Here is an 11295-nt window from a genome sequence, read left to right on the forward strand (position 1 = left end):
TTCACACACATTTATGTCTGACTTCTATTTTTCAGTTATTTTCACGTGAGATACAGGAGTGAAATATTTCGAATTGCGTGAAATTCATTCAAAGTTGGAATGATCAGATCCAACAGTGATTTACGGAAATTTGAAAAATTGAGTATCAGGAGTGCAGAAGTGTGAGGAGGTATTTGTTTTTCGCATATGAAAGTGAAACTTTCACACACATTTATGTCTGACTTCAATTTTTCAGTTATTTTCACGTAAGATACAGGAGTGAAATATTTCGAATTGAATTGTGTGAAATTCATTCAAAGTTGGAATAATCAGATCCAACAGTGATTTACGGAAATTTGAAAAATTGAGTATCAGGAGTGCAGAAGTGTGAGGAGGTATTTTGTTTTACACTCGCATATGAAAGTGAAACTTTCACACACATTTATGTCTGACTTCATTTTTCCAGTTCATTTTCACGTAAGATACAGGAGTGAAATATTTCGAATTGCTGAAATTCATTCAAAGTTTTAATAACCAGATCCAGCTAAGATTTACGGAAATTTGAAAAATTGAGTATCAGGAGTGCAGAAGTGTGAGGAGGTATTTGTTTTACACTGCATATGAAAGTGAAACTTTCACACACATTTATGTCTGACTTCAATTTTCCAGTTATTTTCACGTAAGATACAGGAGTGAAATATTTCGAATTGCGTGAAATTCATTCAAAGTTGGAATAAGCAGCAGTGATTTACGGAAATTTGAAAAATTGGGTATCAGGAGTGCAGAAGTGTGAGGAGGTATTTGTTTTACACTCGCATATACAAGTGAAACTTTCACACACATTTATGTCTGACTTCAATTTTTCAGTTATTTTCACGTAAGATACAGGAGTGAAATATTTTGAATTGCGTGAAATTCATTCAAAGTTGGAATAACAGATCCAACGTGATTTACGGAAATTTGAAAAATTGAGTATCAGGAGTGCAGATGTGTGAGGAGGTATTTGTTTTACACTCGCATATGAAAGTGAAACTTTCACACACATTTATGTCTAACTTCAATTTTTCAGTTATTTTCACGTAAGATACAGGAGTGAAATATTTCAAATCGCGTGAAATTTATTCAAAGTTGAATCACCAGATCCAGCAGTGATTTACGAAAATTTGAAAAATTGAGTATCAGGAGTGCAGAAGTGTGAGGAGGTATTTGTTTTTCACTCGCATATGAAAGTGAAACTTTCACACACATTTATGTCTGACTTCAATTTTTCAGTTATTTTCACGTGAGATACAGGAGTGAAATATTTCGAATTGCGTGAAATTCATTCAAAGTTGGAATAATCAGATCCAACAGTGATTTACGGAAATTTGAAAAATTGAGTATTAGGAGTGCAGAAGTGTGAGGAGGTATTTGTTTTACACTCGCATATGAAAGTGAAACTTTCACACACATTTATGTCTGACTTCAATTTTTCAGTTATTTTCACGTAAGATACAGGAGTGAAATATTTCGAATCGCGTGAAATTTATTCAAAGTTGGAATCACCAGATCCAGCAGTGATTTACGGAAATTTGAAAAATTGAGTATCAGGAGTGCAGAAGTGTGAGGAGGTATTTGTTTTACACTCGCATATGAAAGTGAAACTTTCACACACATTTATGTCTGACTTCAATTTTTCAGTTATTTTCACGTGAGATACAGGAGTGAAATATTTCGAATTGCGTGAAATTCATTCAAAGTTGGAATAATCAGATCCAACAGTGATTTACGGAAATTTGAAAAATTGAGTATCAGGAGTGCAGAAGTGTGAGGAGGTATTTTTTTACACTCGCATATGAAGGTGAAACTTTCACACACATTTATGTCTGACTTCAATTTTCAGTTATTTTCACGTACGATACAGGAGTGAAATATTTCGAATTGAATTATGTGAAATTCATTCAAAGTTGGAATAATCAGATCCAGCAGTGATTTACGGAAATTTGAAAAATTGAGTATCAGGAGTGCAGAAGTGTGAGGAGGTATTTGTTTTACACTCGCATATGAAAGTGAAACTTTCACACACATTTATGTCTGACTTCAATTTTTCAGTTTTCTCACGTGAGATACAGGAGTGAAATATTTCGAATTGCGTGAAATTCATTCAAAGTTGGAATAATCAGATCCAACAGTGATTTACGGAAATTTGAAAAATTGAGTATCAGGAGTGCAGAAGTGTGAGGAGGTATTCGTTTTACACTCGCATATGAAAGTGAAACTTTCACACACATTTATGTCTGACTTCAATTTTTCAGTTATTTTCATGTGAGATACAAGAGTGAAATATTTCGAATTGCGTGAAATTCATTCAAAGTTGGAATATCAGATCCACAGTGATTTACGGAAATTTGAAAAATTGAGTATCAGGAGTGCAGAAGTGTGAGGAGGTATTTGTTTTACACTCGCATATGAAAGTGAAACTTTCACACACATCATTTATGTCTGACTTCAATTTTTCAGTTATTTTCATGTGAGATACAGGAGTGAAATATTTCGAATTGCGTGAAATTCATTCAAAGTTGGAATAATCAGATCCAACAGTGATTTACGGAAATTTGAAAAATTGAGTATCAGGAGTGCAGAAGTGTGAGGAGGTATTTGTTTTACACTCGCATATGAAAGTGAAACTTTCACACACATTTATGTCTGACTTTAATTTTTCAGTTATTTTCATGTGAGATACAGGAGTGAAATATTTCGAATTGCGTGAAATTCATTCAAAGTTGGAATAATCAGATCCAGCAGTGATTTACGGAAATTTGAAAAATTGAGTATCAGGAGTGCAGAAGTGTGAGGAGGTATTTGTTTTACACTCGCATATGAAAGTGAAACTTTCACACACATTTATGTCTGACTTCAATTTTTCAGTTATTTTCACGTAAGATACAGGAGTGAAATATTTCGAATTGCGTGAAATTCATTCAAAGTTTAATAACCAGATCCAGCAAGATTTACGGAAATTTGAAAAATTGAGTATCAGGAGTGCAGAAGTGTGAGGAGGTATTTGTTTTACACTCGCATATGAAAGTGAAACTTTCACACACATTTATGTCTGACTTCAATTTTTCAGTTATTTTCACGTAAGATACAGGAGTGAAATATTTCGAATTGCGTGAAATTCATTCAAAGTTGGAATAATCAGATCCAGCAGTGATTTACAGAAATTTGAAAAATTGAGTATCAGGAGTGCAGAAGTGTGAGGAGGTATTTGTTTTACACTCGCATATGAAAGTGAAACTTTCACACACATTTATGTCTGACTTCAATTTTTCAGTTATTTTCACGTAAGATACAGGAGTGAAATATTTCGAATTGCGTGAAATTCATTCAAAGTTTTAATAACCAGTTCCAGCAATGATTTACGGAAATTTGAAAAATTGAGTATCAGGAGTGCAGAAGGGTGAGGAGGTATTTGTTTTACACTCGCATATGAAAGTGAAACTTTCACACACATTTATGTCTGACTTCAATTTTTCAGTTATTTTCACGTAAGATACAGGAGTGAAATATTTCGAATTGCGTGAAATTCATTCAAAGTTGGAATCACCAGATCCAGCAGTGATTTACGGAAATTTGAAAAATTGAGTATCAGGAGTGCAGAAGTGTGAGGAGGTATTTGTTTTACACTCGCATATGAAAGTGAAACTTTCACACACATTCATGTCTGACTTCAATTTTTCAGTTATTTTCACGTAAGATACTGTGGTGAAATATTTCGAATTGCGTGAAAATCATTCAAAGTTGGAATCACCAGATCAGCAGTGATTTACGGAAATTTGAGAAATTGAGTATCAGGAGTGCAGAAGTGTGAGGAGGTATTTGTTTTACACTCGCATATAAAAATGAAACTTTCACACACATTTATGTCTGACTTCAATTTTTCAGTTATTTTCACGTAAGATACAGGAGTGAAATATTTCGAATTGCGTGAAAATCATTCAAAGTTGGAATCACCAGATCCAGCAGTGATTTACAGAAATTTGAAAAATTGAGTATCAGGAGTGCAGAAGTGTGAGGAGGTATTTGTTTTATACTCGCATATGAAAGTGAAACTTTCACACACATTTATGTCTGACTTTAATATTTCAGTTATTTTCACGTAAGATACAGGATTGAAATATTTCGAATTGCGTGAAATTCATTCAAAGTTGGAATAATCAGATCCAGCAGTGATTTACGGAAATTTGAAAAATTGAGTATCAGGAGTGCAGAAGTGTGAGGAGGTATTTGTTTTACACTCGCATATGAAAGTGAAACTTTCACACACATTTATGTCTGACTTCAATTTTTCAGTTATTTTCACGTAAGATACAGGATTGAAATATTTCGAATTGCGTGAAATTCATTCAAAGTTTTAATAACCAGTTCCAGCAATGATTTACAGAAATTTGAAAAATTGAGTATCAGGAGTGCAGAAGTGTGAGGAGGTATTTGTTTTACACTCGCATATGAAAGTGAAACTTTCACACACATTTATGTCTGACTTTAATATTTCAGTTATTTTCAAGTAAGATACAGGATTGAAATATTTCGAATTGCGTGAAATTCATTCAAAGTTGGAATAATCAGATCCAGCAGTGATTTACGGAAATTTGAAAAATTGAGTATCAGGAGTGCAAAAGTGTGAGGAGGTATTTGTTTTACACTCGCATATGAAAGTGAAACTTTCACACACATTTATGTCTGACTTCAATTCTTCAGTTATTTTCACGTAAGATACAGGAGTGAAATATTTCGAATTGCTGAAATTCATTCAAAGTTTTAATAACCAGATCCAGCTAAGATTTACGGAAATTTGAAAAATTGAGTATCAGGAGTGCTGAAGTGTGAGGAGGTATTTGTTTTACACTCGCATATGAAAGTGCAACATATACCAACATTTATGTCTGACTGCAATTTTTCAGTTATTTTCACGTAAGATACAGGAATGAGATATTTCGAATTGCGTGAAATTCATTCAAAGTTGGAATAACCAGATCCAGCAGTGATTTACGGAAATTTGAAAAATTGAGTATCAGGAGTGCAGAAGTGTGAGGAGGTATTCGTTTTACACTCGCATATGAATGTGAAACTTTCACACACATTTATGTCTGACTTCAATTTTTCAGTTATTTTCACGTAAGATACAGGAGTGAAATATTTCGAATTGCGTGAAATTCATTCAAAGTTGGAATAAGCAGCAGTGATTTACGGAAATTTGAAAAATTGAGTATCAGGAGTGCAGAAGTGTGAGGAGGTATTTGTTTTACACTCGCATATGAAAGTGCAACATTACCAACATTTAGGCCTGACTGCAATTTTTCAGTTATTTTCACGTAAGATACAGGAGTGAAATATTTCGAATTGCGTGAAATTCATTCAAAGTTGGAATAACCAGATCCAGCAATGATTTACGGAAATTTGAAAAATTGAGTATCAGGAGTGCAGAAGTGTGAGGAGGTATTTGTTTTACACTCGCATATGAAAGTGCAACTTATACCAACATTTAGGCCTGACTGCAATTTTTCAGTTATTTTCACGTAAGATACAGGAGTGAGATATTTCGAATTGCGTGAAATTCATTCAAAGTTGGAATAACCAGATCCAGCAGTGATTTACGGAAATTTGAAAAATTGAGTATCAGGAGTGCAGAAGTGTGAGGAGGTATTTGTTTTACACTCGCATATGAAAGTGCAACATATACCAACATTTAGGCCTGACTGCAATTTTTCAGTTATTTTCACGTAAGATACAGGAGTGAGATATTTCGAATTGCGTGAAATTCATTCAAAGTTGGAATAACCAGATCCAGCAGTGATTTACGGAAATTTGAAAAATTGAGTATCAGGAGTGCAGAAGTGTGAGGAGGTATTTGTTTTACTCTCGCATATGAAAGTGAAACTTTCACACACATTCATGTCTGACTTCAATTTTACAGTTATTTTCACGTAAGATATAGTAGTGAAATATTTCAAAATGCGTGAAATTCATTCAAATTGGAATAACCAGATCCAGCAATGATTTACGGAAATTTGAAAAATTGAGTATCAGGAGTGCAGAAGTGTGAGGAGGTATTTGTTTTACACTCTCATATGAAAGTGCAACATATACCAACATTTAGGCCTGACTGATATTTTTCAGTTATTTTCACGTAAGATACAGGAGTGAGATATTCGAATTGCGTGAAATTCATTCAAAGTTGGAATAACCAGATCCAGCAGTGATTTACGGAAATTTGAAAAATTGAGTATCAGGAGTGCAGAAGTGTGAGGAGGTATTTGTTTTACACCCGCATATGAAAGTGAAACTTTCACACACATTTATGTCTGACTTCAATTTTTCAGTTATTTTCACGTAAGATACAGGAGTGAAATATTTCGAATTGCGTGAAATTCATTCAAAGTTTTAATAACCAGATCCAGCAATGATTTACGGAAATTTGAAAAATTGAGTATCAGGAGTGCAGAAGTGTGAGGAGGTATTTGTTTTACACTCGCATATGAAAGTGAAACTTTCACATACATTTATGTCTGACTTCAATTTTTCAGTTATTTTCACGTAAGATACAGGAGTGAAATATTTCAAATTGCGTGAAATTCATTCAAAGTTGGAATAATCAGATCCAACAGTGATTTACAGAAATTTGAAAATTGAGTATCAGGAGTGCAGAAGTGTGAGGAGGTATTTGTTTTATACTCGCATATGAAAGTGAAACTTTCACACACATTTATGTCTGACTTTGATTTTTCAGTTATTTTCACGTAAGATACAGGAGTGAAATATTTCGAATTGCGTGAAATTCATTCAAAGTTGGAATAATCAGATCCAGCAGTGATTTACGGAAATTTGAAAAATTAAGTATTAGGAGTGCAGAAGTGTGAGGAGGTATTTGTTTTTCAGTAGCATATGAAAGTGAAACTTTCACACACATTTATGTGTGACTTCAATTTTTCAGTTATTTTCACGTAAGATACAGGAGTGAAATATTTCGAATTGCGTGAAATTCATTCAAAGTTGGAATAATCAGATCCAGCAGTGATTTACGGAAATTTGAAAAATTGAGTATCAGGAGTGCAGAAGTGGGAGGAGGTATTTGTTTTACACTCGCATATGAAAGTGAAATTTTCACACACATGTATGTCTGACTTCAATATTTCAGTTATTTTCACGTAAGATACAGGAGTGAAATATTTCGAATTGCGTGAAATTCATTAGAGTTTGAATCACCAGATCCAGCAGTGATTTACGGAAATTTGAAAAATTGAGTATCAGGAGTGCAGAAGTGTGAGGAGGTATTTGTTTTACACTCGCATATGAAGGTGAAACTTTCACACACATTTTTGTCTGACTTCAATTTTTCAGTTATTTTCACGTAAGATACATTAGTGAAATATTTCGAATTGCGTGTGTGAATAACCGGGTGCTGAATTCATTTACAGAGATTCGGAAAAATTGATTATCAGGAGTACAGAAGTTTGAGGAGGTATTTGTTTTACACTCTCATATAAAAGTGCAACATATACCAACATTTAGGCCTGACTGATATTTTTCAGTTATTTTCACGTAAGGTACAGGAGTGAAATATTTCGAATTGCGTGAAATTCATTCAAAGTTGGAATAATCAGATCCAGCAGTGATTTACGGAAACTTGAAAAACTGAGTATCAGGAGTGCAGAAGTGTGGGGAGGTATTTGTTTTACACTCTCATATAAAAGTGCAACATATAACAACATTTAGGCCTGACTGATATTCTTCAGTTATTTTCACATAAGATACAGGAGTGAAATATTTCGAATTGCGTGAAATTCATTCAAAGTTGGAATCACCAGATCCAGCAGTGATTTACGGAAATTTGAAAATTTGAGTATCAGGAGTGCAGAAGTGTGAGGAGGTATTTGTTTTACACTCTCATATAAAAGTGCAACATATACCAACATGTAGGCCTGACTGTAATTTTTCAGTTATTTTCACATAAGATACAGGAGTGAAATATTTCGAATTGCGTGAAATTCGTTCAAAGTTGGAATAATCAGATCCAGCAGTGATTTACGGAAATTTTAAAAATTGAGTATCAGGAGTGCAGAAGTGTTAGGAGGTATTTGTTTTACACTCTCATATAAAAGTGCAACATATACCAACATTTAGGCCCGACTGCAATTTTTCAGTTATTTTCACGTAAGATACAGGAGTGAAATATTTCGAATTGCGTTTGTGAATAACGAGGTGCTGAATTCATTTACGGAGATTTGGAAAAATTGAGTATCAGGAGTACAGAAGTGAGAGGAGGTTTCTGTTTTACACTCGTATATAAAAGTGCAACATATACACGAATTTACATCTGACTGACTTATTTTCTGTCATTTTTACGTGAGATAAAGAGGTGAATTATTTAGAATTGCGTGAAATTCATTCAAAAGTTGGAATAACCAGGTGCAGAAATGATCTATGGGAATTTGAAGAATTGACTTCCTGACTTTTGTCAGGAAGTAATTTAGTACTCTGAAGTCGCATCCCAGCCACACTTTGATATCGGAAATAAGTTCTTTGGTCTACTGGGCCTTTTCCACATTTGCCTCCCATCTGGATAGCCAGGCTGTAATAGTGCGTTTCCTCGCTTGGGCTTTGCGTGAAATTCATTCAAAAGTTGAAATAACCAGGTGCAGAAATTATTTACGAAAATTCGAAAAATTGTGAGTAACAACACTTCGAACGTAATCTACGGCTTTTTCTCATTTTTTTTCTTGAGGTTAACATGCCCTCTACCAAGTTGTCTGGGGTCATGGCCCTCCCCGTCTCCACTTCGTAGACGTATCTCTCTCTCATCCACCTGATGCATTGGAAAATGGTATGTTCTACGTCGTCTATGTTGTTACAGTAAATACAAAGGTTGTCAGTTGCTTTACCTATCTTATTGGTATACACTCTGAAGGAACCATGACCCATTAGGAACTGAGTAAGGAAGTAATCCGTTTGTTTGTGCGGGCACTTCAACCACTCTCCGATGTTTGGGATCAGCCTCTTTGTCAATTGGGCTTTTTCTTCATTTCTCTCCTATTTTCCCTGCCACGCTTCTAACGTTTTGTGTCTTTCATTTTCTTTTATAGTAGTTGTGACCGCGACTCCTGCCTCATCCAGTCTTCCTTTTTCGTTCACAAAGAGGTCAATGGGGGGTATTCCAGCGATCACACAGAGGGCCTCTGCTGATACTGTCCTATAGGCTGACGTTACTCTCAGTAGCATTTTCCTCTGAGATGCCATTACCTTCTTTTTATAAGTGTCAACTCTCATAACGCTTTTCCACACAGGTGCTGCATACAAAATGACGGATTGTACAACACCATACAACAAGCGTCTCTTTTGCGAGCTTGGTCCCTTCATATTTGGTAAGAGCTTGGACAGAGCAGTTGTATGTCTGTCCGCTTTTTCGCATGCCCTCCATATGTTCTCGTTAAAAATGAGCTTGTCGTCCAGCCAGACGCCCAAATATTTGATGAACTTTTTTGGTTTGATGATTGAACTGGCCAGCTCAAAAACAATTCCCTCTCTTTTCCTAGGCCCCTTCACAAGTAATTCATTTTTCAATTTATATGATGATGGAAAAACAGAAAGCTTTTTTCCAAAAACTATCCTAAAATTATTAATTGAGACTGTAGATATTATAAAATTTCAAATTCAGAAATGAATAAAACAATCAATTTCAAGCAAAAAATATATATTATCCCAAGTCAAATATCAACTTTGGCGAAAATGAACATAAAAACAACCTAATATATAATAGAGTGTTAACATCAATTTCACTTTCAAGGAAACCTTTCAACTCATCCTTCACCTTTCTATTCACAAATTGAATAAGTTTCAACCTTATAGAAACGTCCATGATTGATCTACACATTTTTATGAAGATTTTATTGAAATATCAAATTATTCTTTCCTTCAAGTCACAAATGAGGAATGAAAATTTATAAATTTAAAAGTACATGGTATCATCAAATTCCTGATTCTGCCGCTGTGAGGCGTCACTGGTGGGTGAAAATCAATCTTGGACATCTGTCACTGTCAAGTAGGCAATTTCCGGGATGATCCCTCACGCCCCACAGACAATCAAAAATGGGAGAAAAGAAACTGTCGTTCTGATATTCTAATGTATCTTTACAACTGATTTATTTATTTAATTCTGGATCTAGTGAAATATGACATCCTTGCGACATTATGGTTTTGTCCTTCTTCCACACATTGCATCTGTCAAATTACTCAATTCATTAAAATAGTTTCGTTACCAACTGGCCGGACAGCCTTAATTGCTGAGGCCATTGAATCGAAAATAAGAAGAATAAGAAGATTAAAATAGTTGCAAAATATTACACATTTTTTACAAAAAAATTAAAATTTGTCAATTTATCAGTTTGTGATGTTTAAAAATATATTATTTTCAGCATTCAAGGCGGCTTCTTCGTCCATAGGTCCAGTTTCAAAGTCATTAATTCAAAATGTAGGCAGACAAAACGCTGTAGTTCCAGCAGTCTCTAGGAACTTCAGCATTTCAATCAATATATAGTGAGCAAGCCCTCGTTACTAAACCCTCTTCCTCCAGTAAATACAGATACGATAATAAGGACCATGACCAAATTCTCATTGAGGAAAGGAAAGCGAAAATCCGTGAAGACTGTTAAGAATAGATTCTACAACTAAATTGGGGAATATGGATTCGAACCAGATGTGGTCGTAACAAACGTTTATGAAGAAAAACCTCTGCCAGGAAGCGACGACTCAAACAACATGTTTTTTGCAATGCCCAGCAGAGTTATATGTTAGACAAAATGGTGGGACCCTACTGGCGTAAACCGAAATACTATATTGAAGATCCTTATGAACCCTATCACACTCGAGAAGAATTTAGTTTGACGTTAATGAAGCCCAGGCCTTATTTCCCCTCTGAGCAGTAGGATGTAATTTGTACTTTGCACTGTGAATGGTTTTGTTCTAGTAAAAGCAAAATCTACTGCAATATCGTACCCTGGAAAGAATGACATCACAACTCAATGAACTGATTTTACTATAGTTTGGTTGAAGGTGTTCGACAATGTTTCATGGTGCATGTCATTAGTTCGGACTTCCATTGTCTAATATGATATAAAATGATTTGAAATTCCTGCAAGAATCAATAAAATTGAAAAAATTTGTTGATGAATAAAAAGTATATTAAGCAAAAAAACTGAAATTATAATGAAATAAAATACAAGCAACAATTGAAAATTGAACAAATACCAAGAAATGAAAATTAGACGATTTCAAGTCAAG

General features: G+C 34.5%; 1 pseudogene; it reads right to left on the bottom strand.

Moving 5' to 3' along the window:
* Positions 1 to 11295, bottom strand: part of LOC141487390 (oxaloacetate tautomerase FAHD2A, mitochondrial-like) — a 46114-nt pseudogene that overhangs the window by 17604 nt on the left and 17215 nt on the right.

The sequence above is a fragment of the Leptinotarsa decemlineata genome, unplaced genomic scaffold, assembly GCF_025532065.1.
Source record: "Leptinotarsa decemlineata unplaced genomic scaffold, Ldec_3_MD MMD2_tig00078422_RagTag_RagTag, whole genome shotgun sequence".
Classification (NCBI taxonomy): domain Eukaryota; kingdom Metazoa; phylum Arthropoda; class Insecta; order Coleoptera; family Chrysomelidae; genus Leptinotarsa; species Leptinotarsa decemlineata.